At 37.0% G+C, this 23056-nt stretch overlaps 1 non-coding gene across 1 annotated transcript; it reads right to left on the bottom strand.

Annotated features, from left to right (window-relative positions):
* Positions 1–9371: 9371 nt before the first annotated feature.
* Positions 9372–9484, bottom strand: LOC124629122 (U5 spliceosomal RNA). Its single transcript, XR_006984006.1, has one exon. It is a non-coding gene; the product is annotated as a U5 spliceosomal RNA (small nuclear RNA).
* Positions 9485–23056: the final 13572 nt, after the last annotated feature.

The raw sequence follows: 23056 nt of genomic DNA, 5'->3' as shown, positions 1-23056 counted from the left end.
CTGCTCTCACCGCGTCGAATAGAGCTATCACGGGTGCCTGTTATCTCCAGAAGCCCCAGGTAGAAATGGTAATGATACCACTTAACATCGCTGCACATATGGAGGGAAAATGGAAATGCCAACAGCACCTCAACTATAAAGAAAATCAAATTGAAATATTAATCCGCTGATTAATATAACATTATGAGCGCCCATTCTCTTTGTTGTTTAACAACAAAGGGTTGCAAAATAAGCAACTGCCTAAGAGGTAAGGGGTTTAAAAGAGTCCCACTGAGGTGCTAAAATCCCTTTCAAACATCATTACCACGCATAATGTATTCACTTCCACAGTGCTGAGATTTTGATATTGATGTTTACTCATTTATTTTTTAATTAATGTTCTTTGTTAATGAATTCTTTGATGAGAGGCGTTTTGTAATCATTAGCCTATGAAAAAAAGCACCTCTGTAAAAACGTGAAAATCGTAATGTGTACAGGATGACCAGTTCAAGTTGTTGTTTTTTTTTTAGTCAGTCATTTTTATGTTTGTCGTAAAATTCCTGTCACATGGAAATCTGCTGTGGAGTTTGTTTAGGGACAGGCAGCACTGCCAGCAGCATTCTAAATTAAACTAACTCAGAATCTCAAATGAACTGCTGTGTAGAGACGTTTTAGATCATCGTGGCGTGTTCGAAAAGTTCACGTCTCTCTCTAAATGAGTTTGATCTCAGTAAGAGGAAAGATAGACAAATTAATAGCACATTCAGTAGATTTTCATATAGATTGGGAGTAGAATGAGTTTGTGTTACCTACACTAAATTAAAAGTTCGTTTTGATGCTGCAAAAACTTAACCCATGAACTGTCAGGACATTCCTGAATCTCATAACTGCACACCTTTTGAACTAGTTTTAATGTAATTTCTGATAAAATACTGAATAATAAGGAGAGTTTAATCATCTGCTCATGACTGAAACCTAATTAAGTAAGCAAAACATTTGTGTAATCTCTCCATTTTCTGTACTGCTTATCCTACACAAGTTTGCGGGGAAGCCTGGAGCCTATCCCAGGGAACTCTGGGCAACAACCCATCGCAGGGCACAATCTCACACACACACTCACACACATTACAGACAATTTGGAAATACCGATCAGACAACAGTACATGTCCTTGGACTTGGGGAGGAAACCGGGGTACCCAGAGAAAACCCGTGAGGCACAGGGAGAACACACACGCTCCACACACACTGGGCAGAGATGGGAACTGAACCCCCAGTGCTTGAGGTGTGAGGCACAACATGTTAACCACAAAGCCACTATGCAGCAACCATTGTCCATTGTCCAACTGTGGATTATTAATTTCTTTGAATCATTTCATTCTTCATTTTAGTGAAATTCTTTAATTTTCCATAGTAAGATCCATATGATTACCTGTACACACAGACACAAAAGTAAGAACCTTTAAAATTTCTGATCCTCCCAACTTGTCCTGAACTGCACAAAACCAATCTGAACTTCTGCAAGAAACTTGGAAGGCACCATAAAATTCTCCAACGGATGAATACATTTTGGAAAGAGCATATGAATTTTGTGTCGCTCATGCGGTGTCAAAACATGGCCTTATGCCATTTCATATTCAGCGAGAGCAGAAAATGTGCATTTTACTCTTTGAAACAAAGAAAATGGTTTGCTTCACCCCACAAATGACTGATTGTGTTTGCAGTACCTCACTTACACTATGGTGCTATTTTTCTTTCTATCCTTCAAGCCAGTCTAAATGAAGCCAAACTATACAATACTAAAGGCACATTCATCACCCTGCGTGGAGAAGCTCTGTGCAGATGTTATGCAAGTAACTGATTGCTCCCACTTTCACAAAAAAAAAAAAATCCAAAAAAAAAAAAAAAAATTGCAACTAGAATTAGGCCTTTTCATCGGCAAATATATTTCACTTGTGATTAATTGCAAGACTCAAATCCAGATCATTTCTACACAAGAGAGAGCATTTTGGCTTTGTAAAAATGATATAAAGAAAATGCAAATCGTTGGTGTTCTTGGCACCAAACATATGCTGCCACGATGCCAACAAGCCTGCCCCTGACGCTCCCAGCTGGAGGCTTCTAAGACTTGCTTTTGGCAAAGGATTTTTTTTTCCCCATCCCGTTTTGCAAATGATCGGCAATTAATATGCCAAGCATCCAAGCCCTATTCTGCACCTGTTTATGTGTAAGTTTAAATGTGTATGTAATGTGTATAGGTACAAAAGCTTTAGATTGATTATAATATCTGTTGTTTTGTGATTCATACAGCAGAAAAACCCAAGCAGATACTGAAGACATTACTATTATAAACTGTGAGTGTAAGTGTTTTATGACTATCAAGAAGAAGCATAAGAGTGCATCAAATCTAAGGCATTTTAAACCTCCATTTTTGAAGGTATCTTAAAGCTGTTGTTGTGTTTTTCAGACTCGGTGCACCTGAGAGCTGAAACAAAGCCTGAGAGCAGAACGAACATATTTACATCTTTCCAGTCAGCCATTTTAGGAAGTTAAAACTGTGGTAAATGCAAATTAAACAAATATTCAAATGTTGTTCTTGCTTTTAGTATGATGGGAAATCAAGTTGGGGCAATGAGACTCCCATTCTTTATTGTATACGTAGTACATGTGTATATAGAGTCCTATACGTATATATTTTATTCTTAGTCTACAATGTCATGTACGACACACAGGTCAAACCATCGGATAGTTAAGCATTCGTATTAAACTATAATGAACACTTTTGTTGTGAGAACTCTATAAGAACAGGACACACTAATCCCAAAACTTATATCATGAAGCGCTTGAATGGAGTGGTTTCTGTTCATGACTCTCCTTTCTGGCTCATCTTCTTCGCCACACAACTTATGATGGATAGGAGGCCTTAATGAGCTTCTTACAAGCAATTAAGTAATCAGGGAGCCCTGCTGCTCCGCGATGAGGCTTTAGAGAGCGCTGACAAACGGTGGGCCGTCAGCGCTCCAATCAACAGGACACAGAGCTCAGCTCCGCCACCAACGCTATTTTAGACAACGAGCTAATGAAAACATTCACACATCCATGGATTTATCAGTTTTACACAATAAGGCCACTTGCCTAAAAAGGCATAATATATTTTGTTGTCTATTTTGGTAACCTTTATGCAGTAATACTGCCATGTAAACTTACTCATTTTATCATACTGATAAAATGATCAAACTAAAAGTTTTTAGCGAAGAAATACCTCTCACTGCTGTGCTGTAGTCAGGTTTTTTTTTTTTTTTTATTTTTTTTTTTAAGAACAATCTAGTCTTTTCAGAACAATGGCGTGTTAACCTTAAAGCAAAAATGGTATTTACATAACTTCCACTCCAAATGTTCAGTCATCCACGATGGGTTTTGTGTCAGCTGTGTGCTTCTTTGGTTTTTCACTGAAGCTGAACGCTAACGTAGCCAGCAGTTTAGCATTTCACAAAACACATCAAAATCATCACACACTTACCATTAACTGTCATGTTGTTTAATATATCAAACAGTCTTGTTTATAGTGTATGACTGAGTCACACCACCTACCTGAGTGACAACAAATGGTGAGCAGAGGGAAAAAGTGATTCAGCTTTAAGATGAAACCAGTAACCATATACGTTTGTATGTGAGACATGATTTGGATGATAATATAGTTTTAATTTCTTTTATATATTTATGTATTGACTTTAGCTTTGCTTCTTTATGAAACTGTTTGATTATTTAGGCAAGCAGTTAACATGTCAGCATTATTAGCTTCAGAGTCCCTGGGGAAAATTCTGTAAATTAGATTTTTTTTGTCTAAACTATCACTTTACGTAGTCACTGTGTGCGTAAAGCCAGCAGTCAGATGTGTTTTTGTCGCCTGCACATGCTTTGAGGATGGTCCTGTTTCCCAGAGCAGAGTTGTAAATATGCAGTCTTTATATGCTAAATTGCACCACTAATGCAAAGCTACTTAACTAGCCTGATCTATTTTCATAACCTTTCCTCCTATTGTAAAAATGTAATGGTGTGTCAAGCCTAATTTCAGCCTGGACCACATGTGCACTTTGGAAGCCCTTGAAGTGCCATAACCTTAGGCTATTATCTGTTTAAAATATTAGTATAAATGTAGCTAATCTGATTATGGTAGTACCATATTAACTTTTGTTTCATAATGACAGAAAGGTTTACTCAATCCTACCACAGATTCTTTACTGTACAAAAAGACAAAGACAAAGACAAAACCGTACAGGTATCTTTGTTCTTTTTCAACGTCTGTAGGTTGCTACGCTAGGTGATGGATTTTAGCATTTGGATCCAATCATTATATTGAAGTCTACTTAACATCACAAGTGTTTCAGGAGCATTATTAGACACAAAATATACATTTCCATTTTTAACCAGCATTTCATTCCACTAGGGCTCTGTAAGACACAGTTCTATGCACACTGCTGCATTTGTTTTAGTCATAAACATGCACTGAAATCTGACATTTCCACTTTCTATGCAATGGAAATTTTATTTTAAGTCATTTTAATGATTGTATTTGTACATCATTGATTCTTGCCCATCCATTTTCTGTACCTATTCTCCTACACAGGGTTGCAGGGAGCCTGGAGCCTATCCCAGAGGCACTTGGGGCACAAGGTGGGGGGGCACCCTGGACAGGGTGCCAACCCATCACAGGGCACAATCGCACACACACATACACACACATATACACACACACACACACACACACACACACACACTATGGTCAATTTAGAGATGCCGATCATCTTTGCAATGCATGTCTTTGGAGTGGGGAGGGAAACTGGACTAAGCAGAGGAAACCCCTGAAGCACAGAGAGAACTTGCAAAGAATTGAAACCCCAACCCTAGAAGTGTGAAGCAAACGTGCTAACAGCTGAGCCACCGTGTGCCCCATCAATGATGCGTGTACACAGAATAATTAGAATAAACACAAATGTATGTTTTATTCACTGTCCCAATGTCTTATACCACATTTTTACACAAACTATATTGTAAAGCTGGCCCAGCATCGATTCTCTCCAGTCCTCATGTTTCACAGACACTGTTATACATTCGTGCATTCATTTTCTTTGTAATAATTAGGTGCAGTGGCACAGACAGAACTTAGATTGGAAGAATACTTTACATTTATTTATATACTTGCTACACACTCAAGCGATGCATTGCCATTGGCTGATTTAATATTATATATGCAAGTTTGCTCAGGCCAAATCAAATTCAAGTCAATTGCATTTTTATTTGTACAGCGCTTTTAATAATGCATTGTCAGAAAGCAGCTTAAAAGAAATCAATTCAGAAAATAAATTTTAAATGTATAAATGCATCCCTAATGAGCAAGCCAGAGGCGACTGTGGCAAGAAAATACTCCCTGAGACAATATGAGGAACAAACCTTGAGAGGAACCAGGAGACAGTGGCTGTATTTAAGCTGCAGGCTTTGAGTTTGACCCACCTGCACGCTATGGTCAGATTAGTGACTGTTAGAAAATAAATAGTTAGTAAAATTACTCAAACTGTTCCTTCACATGTCAGGATGGAGAGATAAAGGGCAATGACGGGTATCAAAATGAAACTTGTAATTGTGACCTGAATGGACATTTGTGCATTTTGTAGCTTGAGAATTCATATTTACTGTTATTCTCATGGCACACAAAGACATCCTACACTATATTTTACTTCATTCATGGTTCATGTTGCTCCACTCTTTTTTCCTTTTCTTTGACAATATATTCTTGGCATGATGTTTACAGCTGCTTTCACCCCAAATTAAAAAATTGAATTTCTTTCTTTGTAATTAGCAATATTTGGTCTCAGGAAAGCTCCCTGGGTTGCAACAGTACAATTCCTACTGTGACAGGGAGAGAAAGAAGTGCATTTTAATTGCAAGAGCAGTCATGTTCCAAATGCAGCAGGCTGAGGGCTATGACACACGACGCTCCACTCTGAATTCTCAGCTCCATGTTTCTCACCCAAAGGAGACAGGCTGAGCATCCCTGGGTGCAATCACACCTCAGCCTCTGCGATGACTTCCTCACGTATTAGAACGCAGCCCCCTACGTGGCTGCAGCTGAGAGGCGGGGAGTTATTGGAACATGGCAGGAGAAGTGTGCACTGCAAAGCAAATATGTTGCTTATTAATAGGCTGGTTTGGTGAGTAGTACCTGGAGCAGTGCCGGGAGGGACCGTGGGTGAATGCCAGAAGTGCAGTGTGTGTGTGTGTGTGAAAGGGAGAGAGGGAAGAGAAATTTTGCTGAGGGAGCACATTCGTGCCATTCTGGCATACCACTCTCTCTCTCTCTCTCTCTCTCTCTCTCTCTCTCTCTCTCTCTCACACACACACACACACACACATATACATCCACAGTATGTGTTCAAATACATAATAGTGCTCCCATATTCCATGGATACACCTTTGCTCACAAAAACACACACCTATGCGCACACACAGACACACAGCAAGCCAAGGTAAACTTACAAATAAAAAGAAAGATTTATGACACAGTGACAAAAACATGCTTAATGAGGACATTTTCCTTAGGTATGGATGTGAGTGGTCGGTTAAAACCTGAACTCTACGCTGAATAATTAATACCGAATGTTATTGAAACATTCAATCAAAACATTTGTTAAATGTTTCATGTTTATGTGGTCACAGTATGACAACAACAAAATGCTGGCCAGTTCTGTGTAGCACTCGTCCATATGGCTGACTGCCACTTGGAGCTCTCTTGCTCTCTCTCTCTCTCTCTCTCTCTCTCTCTCTCTCTCTTACTCACCTCATCTCTCTCTCCCCACGTTCTCTCTACACATGCTTATTCCTCACAATCTCTGTGTGAGGCTTCAAACTCTCTGTGTGTGTGGGCGCTTGTATTCAATTTGCTATTTTTTTTTCCTTTCACTCTTTAGCTTGCTCACTTCTGTTCAATATTTTTTCTTATTATTGTTATTTTTTTGCACTCCACAGATACATAGTGATCCTGGATTCAGTAACGGTGTAGTAGCGATAGTAGATGATTAAGGTCCCCCCCCAGCATCATTAGCTGCAGCTACTTGGCATTTTCATGTGTGAAATTTCCATAGATACAAGCCCTCGTGTGTGTTTAAATAGCTGTTCTGTAAATGGTTACGGAATATTTTGGATCACAGAGTGACGGAGAAGCACTGTGCGACAGAGCCGTGCTCCTGATTCCATGCAGATAGCACAAGCTAATTATGATCTAATAACTGGCAGACTGTCCAGCATTATTACAGGAAGGCAAGGTTAAATTAATAGCTCATCATCTGCCCTCAGAATCAGTCATTTTGTTATAATGCTCATAATTTCGACGTTAAATCTTCATTACCTGCCAAGATCTTAAAGGAGGGCTGTCAATTTGTGGCCTCGATGAGAACGAAGGCCGGCATTGTTCAAGCCAGGGTCTGTTTTTCAAAAGGGGGGAAAAAAAATAATCGAGTTAACAAGGTACACAACACGACAGCAGAGCCTCGCTCAAGAACATTTTTCAGCTTCTGTGGCGTCCAACGTTCTCCTAATAAAACCAGATGTTTACTAAGTAATAACTACTTTGTACCGTTGGATGTGTTCTTTGCTAATTTACCCACACTGGCAATAAAAGCAGGGCAATTAACTTGTGATTTTGGATTTTTCTTCCTGCTAAACATCATTAGATGTTTTACATATTGAGATTGAATTTTTCAAGAAATATCCAGTGGGCAGAAACTATCAATTACTTGAAGTGTAAACATAAAAAATAATACTAATTTGTTCTTAAAGAGTATGGCGTTGCATAAATTCTATCACAGGCGGCCTGTCCTGGTGGAATTGCTATCAAAAACAAACACATTTTCTGTGCTGTAAATAAAAAAAACAAACACCAACAACAACAAAAAAACAACACAGACCAAACTGTAGCTTCACACGGCTGAACACTGAAACACAGAACTGTTAATTGGAAAAGTGTGAGAGACGTTAAAGCTTAAAGGAAAGAAACAAGAGCAGAAATCCACATCTCTCTCCCGTCTCTCTCATTGTCTCACTCGTTCTCTCTTGGTGCCTTTCCGCTTTTCTGTTTGTGGTGTCATGGTGTGTTGATTCACAGCAAACAGCTCCAGGCTTCAGGACAAGAATCAGACACCAGACAGAGACATGGTGAGAGATTCACTGATGAATTAGAGTGAGGTCCAGGAGATTCACACCCGCAAGTTTAAAACAATTCGGACAATTCAAATCACATGAAAAGATATGATGTTTGAGGTTGGTGTTGGAGGAGGGATTAGCGTGCAAAGATTTGCTTACAGCTTCCATCTTGTGGAAGTGATTGAAATCCAATTTGTATGGATTTTTCATGAGATTGAAGCCCATTTTCCTGAAACCATTGTAAAATATAAGATCATATTAGCTGGAAAGGGAGAAAGTGTTCAGTGTAATGCTTGCTTCACCATTTGAACCACAGTGATCGGCATGTTCGGTGATTAGTGCATAATAATATATAATACAATATAATATATGAGTGAAAGAAATGCACTTATTAGCTGTTTGAGAAATTATTTTTATCTTATCTATCAGATAATTATCTGAAGTGAAATATCTGATTGCAAATGTGCACAAACATTATATATTTTTTCCTCTTATTGATTGATTGATTGATTAAAAAACTAATGCTGAGTCCCAATTTGCCTACTTATATTATGCACTAAAAGTATGTACTATTTTTGTGTAGAAAATGTACATGCTTTTGAGTGTGTACCAAAAGTGTACGCAAGTAGTGGGACATACTAACACATCATGTAATGAAAGAGAACGTTGTTGCCTAGTTACACACACTGTCACTGTAAACCAACTCCTTGTTGCATTTCATTATTTCTTATATAATTTATACTATATAATTTAATTTCCCTTCATTTATTTTTCCACATTTCCCTTACACCTTTCTAAATGCGTTGCACTTGTCCACCATGTTTGCAGGTTGAATTCGGCAAAACAAACCATCACAAAACTCCTCCTCCCTAGTGCAAGGAGTTGTGGGCAATATTAGTTTAAAAACTGTCCACAGATCCACATTTCAAAAATCTACTGGAAAAAGTAGACCGCCCAGGTACCTTTGGGATATTCGATTCAAAGTACTACAATTTGTGACACACTAATTCTAATCTCGGATAATATATATATATATATATATATATATATATATATATATATATATATATATATATATATATATATATATATATATATATAAATAAGAAGAAGCAGCCTTTATTTGTCACATATACTTTACAGCACAGTGAAATTCTTTGCATATACCAGCTTGTTAGGAAGCCACTTGCTGATCAATAACCCGCGATAGCAAAGGCCATAGAAATAAGTTGAACTCATCAATGTTCTTCTCCACAGATATCTTTAGTAAAAGGTGAAAGATTTCTGCGTGAATGAAGAGAAACCTGAGCTATTTAGGATGGATAGCAGGTGAATTGGGATGCAGCATAACTTATTTTCTTCAGAATACAGCTAAAATATTATATATATATATATATATATATATATATATATATACACAGTACTGTGCAAAGGTTTTAGGCACATGCAAAGAAATGCTGTAGAGCAAAGATGCCTTCAAAAATAATGAAATGAAATGTTTCTACATTAAAAAAAAGAAAATACCATAACAAGCAGTAAACAGTAGTAAATGAAACAAAAGAAATATTTGGTGCGGCAAAAAAATACAAATAAAAATAGTAGTCTCTACAATTAGTGCAGTTTTATAAGGAAATGAGCTGTAAGTTTTATTGAGCATCTTACAGAACCAGTCACGGTTCTTCACGGTTCTTCTTCTTCTGACTGTCGCACAAATCCAGCAGCCTTCATTGTGTTTTTTTTTTTCTGAAAAGTTCTCTCTTATGTAATATACTGCTTTATTTACTGACATACAACATTTTTCTGTAACATTTAATTTTGTGCTGGAAAACTAATGTTTGGGAATCTAAAGTGCTTTTGTACTTACTCAATAATGTAGAAATCATAAAATTAATAACAATCAATAGCAAAGTTTGTACTAAAAAATAGGCTGCCTAAGACTCTTGCATAGTTCATACTTCATATCAGATTAATCCGATTGCAAATCGTTTGTTTCATCCATGCATCCATCCATCCATCCTGCCATCCATCCATCCATCAATTTTCTGTACCACTTATCGTACACAGGGTCATAGGGAGCCTGGAGCCTATCCCAGGGGACTCGGGACATGAGGCATGGTTTCCAACCCATCACAGGGCACAATCTCACACACACTCACACACTATGGACAGTTTGGAAATGCCAATCATGTCTTTGAACTGGGGGAGGAAACTGGAGTACCCAGAGGAAACCCCTGAAGCACGGGAAGAACATGCATACTCCCCTTACACAGGGTGGAGGATGGAATTGAACTGCCAAGCCTGGAGGTGCGAGGCAATCGTGCTAACCACTAAGCCAACCCCTCCCCCCCCAAGCCTCCCACCCCTCTTTGTTTCATTTTTTTCTTTAATTGTCCTGCCATATATTTCTTTCAGGTGGGAAAACTTCAACTTCCACCACACACTGTTAACTGTTGCAATCTCTCAATATCTCACATCTCTCTAACACCTTGTACAGTACCTTATGTGTTGTGTGATACCATCACTACTGCTTTCAGTAGATAATGAATGGTTTGGACATAGAAGAATTGTAGTACTATATAGCTTATTGAAAAATATTGTTTAGGGCTTAACTTCTGATCTGCAAATGCAACAGCATACTCTGTCTGTTTATGTGGCAGAATGTGTGACGTTTCTGTCACTGTCATGTTTTAACGCATTTTTCTACTCTTCTGTTCTCAAAGTGAAGGGGTCCAGGGACCTCCAGGATATTGTGAAGTATAGCCACGTGAGTTTAAAATTGTATTACAGTGGTGGAAATCACAACCTACTATTATTAATATTATTATACTTAAGTTCTTATAGTTAGGAGCCTGTTTAACTGGTCACTTATCTTTCCAATGGGTTTAATTGGTCCAAACCTCAATAACTCAAAAATCTATACATTACATTAACTGAAATCTAATTTGAACAATTTTAACAAAAATAGACTGTATTGTTGCCAAAAGTTTGAGAACTCCTGTTCACTGTTAATCCTCTGAATGCAGTATATACAGGATTTTGTTTTTTTTGTTATTGTTGCAGCCAAAAATGTTTGCTCAAGCAGCCCCTGGCATTTGTGAAGTAACTTATGAAGTTTTTTATGCTTTTTTGTGGAAAACTATTGACTTGGCAAAATTTTCAATTGCATGAAATTGTTTTGCACGCCCTTTTGCAGTGATGTTTGTTGGTAAATGAGACCTTTTAGATGTACTCATGTTCGATGCATGTGACTCGAAGATAGTTTTTCCTGAATGCGCGTTGCATCACATGATGGGTCTTGGCCTAATTCTGTGGAAAATCTGCTGTAATTTTGAAAAAATTGCAAGCTCCTCCAAATATTGTAGAGCTTGCTTGATCTTGCATTAATTTCGGCAATCGCAAAATTGCTAAATCCTGGAGGGACTAATAAATCACATCAACTGTAATCTAATTTTAATAAAAATAGATTGTATTTCAGTTAAAATATTAAAATGACCCACTGATGGCAAACGTTTGAGAACTCCTGTTCTATTTCACTGTTATTCCTCTGAAAGTATTGTTACTACTGTATTATTTTCACTATTGAATTTTAGAACATGCAGACACACACACACACACACACACACACACACACACACACACACACACACACACACACACACACTGTATAGCATTATGCATTGCTCGTTTTTCTGTGATGTACACATGTATGATGAAAATCAGTGTATGCTATTCTAATCTAAATGCTAGTCACTATTTACAATGAATTAAACAGTTATTGGTAGTGGAGTCCACACCATCCGCTCAGTCCAACATCCTGCTTGTGAAGGATCTGTGATCTGGGCAGAGAGTGGAGCATAAATCAATCAAGTGTGTCTGCCGTATGGATGCAGTCGGTGCTGGAGGTGCCATCGCTGAGCCTGGTGCAGAAAGGGCAGATTTGAGTACATCACATGCACGTGAATGAACCTACTGTGCATGTCGAAATGAAACGTACGCTGAGAATCATTTACCCCTGCCAGCTCATTACAAGATTTACTATGTACTATCAAAGAATGTATTGTATTGCACACAGTGTATATATATATATATATATATATATATATATATATATATATATATATATATATATATATATATATATATAAAGTGAACAGGAAGGGCACTTTAGTAAGATAGCTGCTTTATTCTGATATTATAAGAAGTTGATCGTCTTAAATATTTCCAGCATCATGCTTATACTGATTGTGAAGATTCAATTGAAAAGGTTGACACACAGTTGTGTAACACACACGTGTGTGTATGTTGTGTATACTCTTTATTTGCACACTCACAATAACGATTCAAATTTTCATTAGAAAATTCTTGCACCCGCTTGCAAAAATTGAAAATTTATGTTCAGATAATTGACAAAAGGCAGGAAATGGAATAGGCTCGGCTGCAAAATTGCCCAATTCTCTATAAATTCAGTCTAACAGCAACAAAGAAACAAACAAAAAAGGCCCAGAATCATCATGATTAGAAACTGTCAGTCTCTCTGTCTCTCTCTCTCTCTCTCTCTCTCTCTCTCTCTCTCTCTCTCTCTCTCTCTCTCTCTCTCTCTCTCTCTCTTTTCTTTTCTTAACCACCTGACATATAAATAAGACCTTAAAATGGACCTCTCAAATTGAGCCCCGGCTAAAACAACCAAGTCATTTCACCTCCCGACAACAATTGATCAATTGTAATTACCGACCTGCGGATTGACCCTGTAGTCCGTCTGCTGTCCCTGGAGGGACCCTACAGAGCGAGTGATCCCCCAGTAACAGGTAGACTCTGTAGGACAGTGCAAGAGACGGAGGTTTTTAATTGCTCTGTGCAGTGCGTAATTGAAGGTTCAAGTGTGTTGCCATGAAGAGTGTGACTTCACTTGGCCTTGTCTAATTAATCCCGTCACACGATCCTTCTGCCTTCAATTTTCACGTTTGGCGAGGTGAGAATAAAGCTGGAAATATAGGTTTGTAACTGTATGCCTCTTGCTGAGCCAGATGCACACAAATAAAGCCATATTGAGGAGGGAGTTTGAACTGGGATTCCAACTTGAAGTGTTTCTTTGGAGACTCCAAGAGTTAAATATAATATACAATCGCTATAAATAACTTGTCGTGATTTGGAATAAATTCAAGCAGTTGGTGAATTGCTTGTTGTAGGTTTCTCTGTTGACCCTGTGTTGAATTATTAAATCGGCTTTAAAGCTGTGATGCCATGTTACTTCACACACATCTTTTAGCACATATTCACAATTATGCTAATCTTTAATATTGTGCAGTTTAACACAGAATGCTGCTGATAGCACTGTGATGAAAGTGCTGGATAGTGCGCTTATTGTGCAACACCGTGTCAAAAGGATGTGTGACGGACTGCTTTTTGGCAGACAATGAATGATCTGCTCTAGCAGGAGAGTATGGGGAGAAGGTTAGCTCTTGAAACCAACGCTCAATGCTTAGAATTGCATTAATGTCTTAAGCACTATTTTCTAGCTTGGACTCGTAGTTCACATTCCTATCTAACAATGCTAATCATGAATCCAAAATGAAAAACTGGGTTTGGCTGTTTAGAGTCTTTGTCCAATTATTTAAGGATATATAAGTGAATTCTTTAATCAGCAGTAAGGTATTATCATGACAGATACTTCATTCAGAGTACAATTAACAATAATATTACTCAATAATATTTGGAAAAGGATCAAGCTTTTTCCAAATATTTAACTACTAGGTTTTTTATTTATTTTTCTTGTTACATTTTTATTTGTATTGAATATTATTGTTAATTTTTGTGTTAAATACTATGGCTTATTATTATTATTATTATTATTATTTATAGTAGTAGTAGTAGTAGTAGTAGTAGTAGTATTTTTTCTTAAAAGCTGTACTCTAGAAGTTTATATATATATATATATATATATATATATATATATATATATATATATATATATATATATATATATATATATATATATATATATATATATATATATATATATATATATATATATATAACCTAATCTACAACATATATACCATGTGTTACATTATCATGTTTCCTGGTGCTGAGAAAATAACAGCATTCAAAACTGATCTATTACAGTAGTCTTAAGGGCAGCTGTTGAATTCTGTCAACAGATGTTAACAACACACATCACTGTATAATGCAAATTTAAAACTACTACAGTCTAAAACAGCATTCTTAGAGTGAGACAGCCATGAGCGAGTGTCGTTTCTATTCTTTTATCCATCTTTTAAACACAGGCACAATCAAAAGAAAAAGAAATTCGGGGTAATTGCCCTTTAATGAAGAGTTTGTTGTGTCAGTGAGAGATTAGTCCAAAACTGAGGTGCTTCCATGTTTAGATGTCTAGTAGCCCCATGTCTAAAAGAATGAATTACGCATCCATTTTCAAAAAAGCATTCATGAGTTCATTAAATAATTTGATAAAAATATGTTTCTCAGGATAGTTCATTGACTGCTCAAACAACTGGCCTTAGAAAGAAATAGGTTTTCTGTTCTGATTTTCTTTGTGCAGGGAATCAGGTCAAAATTCTTTTCTTTGGTAATCACATTAGAGGTGTAACACAAAGATCTCACAATCTGTATCTTTACATGCATCCATGTAGTGGCCCAAATATCAGTATCTGTATTTGAAATTAAATACAAAGTGGTCATGGTTTAAACCCGAAAATGCTTTTTCTTTTCTTTTCTTTTCTTTTCTTTTTTTCTTTTCTTTTTAAAAAAAAAAATAAAAAAAATTTAAAGCTCCATGAACTTGACCAAGCAGTTATTATGAATGAATGAATGAATGAATGAATGATTACTGTATTGAGAGATCACATGCACTTGAGCAAGCAGTTATTATGAATGAATGAATGAACGAATGAATGATTACTGTATTGAGAGATCACATGACCATGAGCAAGCAGTTATTATGAATGAACAAATGAATGAATGAATGAACAAATGATTACCGTAAAAGCATTGCTATAAATGCATCAGTCTTGTCCACATTAATGAGTATTGTCTTTCTTAATTCCCACAAGCGTCATATAAAACACCCCCCCACATGAAAGTAAAAACCGTTTTTGTCTGGTCTCAACCAGATGCCAATTTTCTGGCAAGCTCTCTAATAAACAAATAAAGAATTAAATACGTGTACCTCCTATTTGTATCTATATTAGTATCTGTTCAGAGCGCATTATTTGTTCATTCCAAATAATTCACATTTAGCATCTATATCACATGCGCTACAAATGTGGTAAAAATATAGATTTGGGGAATTTAGTTTCAAAACACTAGACTCCTTTAAGACTGTTTATTCATAGAATTTTAACTTAAGACATCTGAGTTAAATATGTAAAAATTCACTTATTACAGTTTTCCTGTAATACCAGATGCAGCTCACTGAATCAGTGAAAGCTTGTCTCTGAAACATAAGGCTGAATTCTGAGCCAGCAGAATATGAGACTGGTCTCTTTTCAGCAGCTTGGGTCTTTAGCAATGGCAAAGCATTAGCCTCTGTTGCTTGCTGTCACTCTCCATACACCAGTGAAGCTGAGCAGAAGCCGAACAAATAACCCATTAGCCACCCAGCAGGTTTAATCACAAGCATGTTGGCTAACTTTCACAAGGAGGAGTTGATATCAGCACTTTCTTGCTCTGTTTATACAGTTACATATGTCTACATCCACAAGACCCCGAGCTCGCGCCTGAGCAGAGGCCGGTGGCAGAGTTGGAGAGCGAGCGCACCGGCGCCACCTGACTTCCTTCTGTTCTGTTCACAGCACATCTGAAGATGGCAAACGGCACTGTTGCTCACACCCCTCCTCGATCGGCGCATCGTTGTTGGATCCCAGCCACCAATCACGAGCCAACCGAGTTAACAGACACTTCCGCTCCACACACAACGAACCATCTGTTTTTAAGGCAAAATAAATAATGAAATAAATGTCCTCCTAACACCACACCACGTGTCCTTTTTCTAAAGCTGCATAACAGCGAGCTGTAATTTATGAGGGTTTGTTCTGACATGGCTCTACATCAGCCGGTAGTGTTTTGCTTGAATCTGGAGTGCTGTGTGTGTTATTTTGCTTGGATTAGCATTTCCAGACGTTTTATCGTAATTGACTTGGCCAGGCTTCTTAACATGATCTTTCTCTATGACTATCATGGGTCAACGTGTAGCGCTACAGACTCCTGTAATAACCCAACAAAATGAGCTGCTATAGTTCTGCATTAGCAATAAGACTTACAGAGACCTACAGTTAACCCTACCGACTATATGCTTGGATTGTATTATGCCTTATTTCATACTTCACTTTGGGTCATTTTGTGTCTGTCAAAGTAGTAAATATCAATGTAAATGGTTATTAACGTCCAGTTTCATAAAACCCAATTATTCTACAAGTTATTGGACTTAATTTTGGAGCTAGTAGTAATCGGCATCTAAGACTCATAAGCAATTATTTAATTGCATTAACAATTAGATATCTGTATTTGTCTATGAAATGCTAAAAACCTTAAATCCACAAAGGCCTCACTTTCTTCCAGTATTCAAGTTGCACACCTTCAAGTTCCAAATTATTATTCAGTTATTCAGTAAAACTAATAGGGAGGCATGCAATTACAAGAGTGAGGAATCTTATTCTACTGTCCTTGGTGTTTATAATTATTTTGTATATAAACCATTGCTTTATCTGTGCTATAAATATAAAAACTGATGTGTGATGTGTGACTATTTTCACTAATATGAGGCTGTGGTGATCCAGCCTTCATAAAATAAAATGTTAGCATGTTGTGTTTTGAGTGTATTTTGAGACTGCTTTTATTTATTTACTGACTTATTTACTTTATCAACCCGAGGAGGACTGGGTGTGATCCACCTTTATCCATTTCGAAAGGGAGGTGTGAATTGTGTCTGTCTTCAAATGTTAGAACTACAATCCTGTTGCCTTTAGGGGTAAGACGCATTCGTTTTTGTCATTAAGGAGTTAGGTTACATTGTAATAAATGCATTATTTATCAGATTTGACACATATGTTAGCAGAGAGATCCAATTTCTCTGTAAAAACTAAGCAAAGGAGAGAAAGAAATGTCATCATTCAAGGAACCTGTTTCTAGGTTACTTTTTAAAGGCTATTTCAGGAGCTGGTTATAAATGTCCCTTCCTAAATTTACCTCGGTTACATTAGTCTCAACGCCACCCCTATTAGTGTATTTTCCAAGCTCTTAGCTGACCACACTTCATCTGTGGTAAGTACACGGGCAAAGCGGCATGAATTGTAGTGTTTTAACTTTTTATAAGCAAGAGTTCATTATCTGTTCAGTTGAAGTGGATTTTCTGTTCCAAGGTTCATACCTGGGGAAAATCTACAGAAATTTATGGAGGTTCTCTTAAACTACTCAATCTTGTTGCACAAAGACTTTTAGGTATCATATTTCCAGAACTCATCTCTCCAACCCCCCGCCCCGCACCCCCCCTTCTACCCACTACCATCATATCCACCACTAACCCCCTATTCTCTTTCCCTCTTTCTTTCTCTCGAGTGACAGATGGGTTGGCCCACCTCTCTGAGGACGGTCTTAGGCAGACCTGTGTACGCCTGACAGGATGGCACAGATCAGACGACATTGTGGAAGGTGAAGAGCCTTTTCATTCGCCAACATCACTGTGTGATGCGAGGCAAAGGGGGCCAGTGGCAGCCTGACTGGCTGGGACGGATTCAAAAAGTGCGAGACCCTGTTTTGTGTACAAAACGATGGCACAGGCAGCTGGCAGTGAGCACATGACTGATAAGGTGCTGTTTGTCCTACGTGCTAAATCACCACTCTGTAATGCTAAACTTTTTAGCAAACTACTTTCATACACTTGAATTGAACATTAAAGCAGTTTTCCTAATACAATGACCCATACTTAGAATTTACTATACAACTATTAATGCAAAAATATCTAATCTAAACTACATACCCAATTATATGATCATATTATATAAGAAATAAGTTTTTATGTTAGAAATTATTTTTATAACACCACATCCCGAAGTGTTTTATTCCTCATACTACAGCAATATATTTTATTAAAGAAGAACACATACTATTGATCATTTTATCGTTATATTTAATGTGGTGCAATGAAACAAGTTAGTTCCTGTCATCACTTACATTATAGCAGCTATAAACAGTATTTCCCTCACTGACCGCTCTTCAGTCAGATTCAATTCAGTGCTGTGATATAACTCACAATCAATTGATTCTTTATTATTTGATTTTTTTTTTTCATTCCTTCTGTACTTGTCAAAATTTGCTAAATCTACAGTATATTTGAATGTAAAATAAAATCAACTTCTTTTTAATAATTTTTTTGTCAATTATCTGGCACCTTTTTTTTTTTTTTTCTCAAAATAACTTAATACACATTCTAAAACGAAAACAAATCCAAAGTACCTACTTTGCATTAAATTCAAACAGAAAAGGATGGTAGTGCTTCAGTAATCAGTTTCAGTGAACTCACATGCATTACATAGATTTTGCTCTTTAAAAATATCCTGCAGATGTAAACTTCAAATCCATGCAATTCACAATCACGATCTCTCTGGATGCGTGTGACCCTTGGCTACAGAGATGCACTACAGCCAATTTCACCACTGTATGAGCACACATCAAGAGCTATTCATCAGTGTCATGCATGTCTCCATAAAGCCCCAACCCTGTGGGGTTTCGTCTGCCATAAAGCCGCCAAGTGAGCAATGGGCAGCAATGTAATGAGTGTCAACCAGTGGCAATGCCTAGAATCCGTCTCTCCTCACCGACAATTACTGCTCCAATACTACGCTGCTCTCTGGAGTCAGCAACAACTCCGCCGTCTTTGATCGGCTTGCTGAGAGCAATTATCAACCGAAGCCTTGGCGTGTAAATCCGATATGAGATCAACATGTAAGCTTGTGCTAGCAACGGATGCACTGAGGAGGCCTTCACAGCAATAATGTTGCATTTATTAAAAAGCAAGACCTTTTGATCGTGAGGTACATTCACAACAAAACGCATAGCCTGTACAGATTAGGTGTGAAAGCCGGAGTGGAGATGATTAGGTTGTAAATGTGTTCTGGTTGAGAAATATATTTACACAGTATTGATGTTTTTAAGATGAATCAAAGTCTAATCTATGTGTTGTATATCTTAAGCAAAGCTTCTTCAGTTGACCTTAATAATTTGACTTTGCACTGTGGATTACCCTGTGAATGATTTATGTATTTTCACTGTCAATGGCTGGCTATTGATGTGCAGTAAGTGCTTTTTCTCAGGTTTTCTTACGTGCATTAAAACTTGTTAAGGTGCTCCAAACACATTTGCTTACACTAGGGCCCATTTGGTTTCATTTCACTTGTCAAACACTGCCAACTGGGACACAAACCATTTCCTATGAGCAAACATGGCATGCTGTAAAGCAGAGTGAGACAACTCGAGCCTCTGCAAACACAGAGGTGGATGGATGGGCACGCCGTGCCGGGCTAAATGGCTTAACACCAGCCACTCTACTAATGGAGCTGACAGAGAGAGCAGGCGTTTGCTCACTGTAGAATGGGGGGAGAATGGCAGAATTACTGTCAGCCCAGTGAAACATATGGTCAAAGTGTTTGTTAAATACACATTTTAAGAGATTTGGTGAATTGATTATGCACTCAGCTGTTGATAGAGTTTCTGCAATGTTGAATGTACAGATGTAAGATTGATTTTTAAAAATGTATGGCCTGTATTTTGCTACAATAAACAGAGGAAAAAAATTAAACTGCTCATAAGAAATAGGCATGGTGGCATTACAGTGACCAGAGAGCAGTGTTCCCATTTTGGTAAGAAAACACCATCTATAAGGGATTTAACTTTATGACCCTGGTAGAAAACCTGAGCAATGAGGGAAGGAGAGTTAAGTGAAGAGATTGATACAGTCAGAGAAAAGCTTTCAATACACTTCAGAAAAAAATATTTAGTGTACATTTAATGTAAAGATTCATCGTTTATCATTTCTTAGCATTTCAACTCCAACAATCCTAAAGCTGTCATTAAATCTACATCAGTATATCTGGTTCAGTGTCTTATTACATGAACTATGGAAGGATTAAAGTTATAAACGAGAAATGGTTGTACTTATTACTGCCTTTAAAAAAAAAAATCAGAAATCTATCTCACTTTTTATGGTATATATATATATATATATATATATATATATATATATATATATATATATATATATATATATATATATATATATATATCAACAGGGACTGTGATCTGTGTAAATAGAAATTACGAAACCTTACTTTCATCAGCATTCCCTTTTTAACTCCTCAAGGTCCGCAAACTAAAACGCGACAGATTTTGAGGGCAGAGAAGGTTTTGCATGATATTTTAATCTGAGATATTTGAATTAACCACCGTCATTTGTGTCCTCTTGAGAACCGTGACGATCATTTTACCAGACAAATTTGACCACAGCTTTGTGCTAATACATGTGCATGTCTGTCTGTGGCCCTGGTGTTCAACTACTGTATGTTTGCACAAAATTTATTTATTTATTTATTTATTTATTTTTTAAAAGGAGTGATTCCATTGTGATTTCTTTTTACAGAAGACTTTTAGTGTCAGGCTCCAAAGGAGAAGAAGGAAGAACCATATTTGGCATTAAGCCCTAAGGCAAATTAATCTCGTTTTCACCTGAGTTTGAGGATTAGTGCCATTTTCAAAAGGTGTGCTAACACAAGGGTAGATTTGTATTTTCTTCTTTCTTGGTTTTGTGGAACTTCAAAAATAATGTTTTAATGCAGAAAGTTCTATATACTGTATGCCCACTTGAAATGAATCATTGCTTATGTTCATTACCCAATCTTCACCCAATTTAGTCTTCTATTAAGTATTTTTTTAAACTTCATGTTTGTCTATATAATGCCATTAATGTGTCTTAATCAGTTAGCCCACTGAAAATCTTACAACTGGTGAATGATTAGCTCATGCTAAGACTTCATTCCCGTTCCCACTGGACTGACAGCCACAGAGGCAAAGCTCAGGTTTGATCTGAGGTGTAGGACACACCACTGGTTTGTAAGCTAGGTTTTTCCATGTGAGCCTGTCAGGAATACTCGTAATAGGCCCAAAGGCTGTCTTTTAAATAGTGTATTTGCTGAACAAGTTATATTATCATGGTGGCTTAGTGGTTAGCACTTTCGCCTCACACCTATAGGGTTGGGGGTTTGATTCCCACCGTGGCTCTGTGTGTGTGGCGTTTGCATGTTGTACGTGCTGCGGGGGTTTCTGCCGGGTACTCTGGACTTGCATGGTAGGCTGATTGGCATGCACATAACAACTGGAAATATCTACTTGAAAGTTACAAATATATAAACAATATTTAAAAGAGCTCATGTGTTTGATTTCTGTTATACACACAGAACTAGATGGAGCTGGATAGAAACTGAGCACAGACAATATCTTTTAATTTAATTCAATCATAAGTGAGTGTCATTGAGGTTTTTTTTTCCATTCACTCTCATATTTGGAAAAAAATCCATCTCAAATTCTTGATTTTACAAACTGTAGGTCTACATAAAACCAGCCTTTCTAAACTTTTACTTAATAAAGCAGAATTCTGAAAGCTCCCTTAAATTTAATGTGGTCTAAGTTTAAATTAGATATTGATTTTCTCAGGAATGTCTTTTGACCAAATGCATTGTGGTTAGATCTCTAACCATGAAAAAAACAAAACAAAGCTCGTATACATAGAATGCCAAATTTTCCCATTAAAAATCATTTCCTAAATCTGTCATTTTAGCTAAGTAACATTTCTAAAGTTCAAACATATAATACCACTGTGTGCATTTACACTGAGTCCTGATTAAATCCTCTATGTGTGAGTTTGTGTTTATTAACCAGCTTAACAACAGCCCATGTTCTAAAAAATGACAAAATGACTAAAACATTAATTTGATTGTTTGAGGAGTGACAACTCATTTGTATTTCAAGACCGTTTTATTACAGAAGTGTAGCTATTGCCATTCCTCCTCAATGCTAAATATATTTTTACATTCAATAAACACTGACTTTTAATGTTTTTTTTTTCTGCTGTAAAAAAAGACAAAAACATGAATGAGTGTACTGCAGGGCATAGCTGCCATCTGTTATGGAACAACTACATGTATCCAATCACATGAAAAAGCAGCATCGATGTGTAATAACCTGAATATACATGTTCATATGTTCAGAGATTATGGAGGAGTCAGGAAATGAAACATTTATCTCCAACCTTTGACTAGGAATTCTTTTTTAAAAAATCTACAGGAAAGCTAAATTGTACATAATTACGATATAGATATGGCCTAGGAATGTGTGAAATTATGAAACAATAGTTTGGATTAGAATGGATTGATTGACATACCCTGTAAATTAAATATATATATATATATATATATATATATATATATATATATATATATATATATATGGAAGATATTAAATGACAACATAGGGTCAAACCAGTTTTCAAATCTTAAACAATCAGTCATCAGGAATGTTTATTTCTCGATTTTCTGCATGTTCAGGATGGACCCGATCGTCCAAAAGAAACAAATAACACAGACATTTGTAGTTCCTCCGTTGTAGTACTTCATCATCTTATTTCTTAATTACAGGTGAGAGCCTTTTATGAGATCTTGCTCACCTGCTGAACAGTGAATCACCTCAAATGTGTGCTTGTTTCATTTCATGGTGGAGAGTTTGATGGGCTTTATTCTGATACAAATACACTGAATTATTATTAGTTGCTACTCAGCATGACACCAAGTAGATGGGTAATGAAAATAAATGAGCACTACGC

This window comes from Ictalurus punctatus, chromosome 17, assembly GCF_001660625.3.
Source record: "Ictalurus punctatus breed USDA103 chromosome 17, Coco_2.0, whole genome shotgun sequence".
Taxonomy (NCBI): domain Eukaryota; kingdom Metazoa; phylum Chordata; class Actinopteri; order Siluriformes; family Ictaluridae; genus Ictalurus; species Ictalurus punctatus.
Note: the sequence above shows the minus strand (reverse complement) of the source record. Positions and strands in the feature narration are given on the sequence as shown.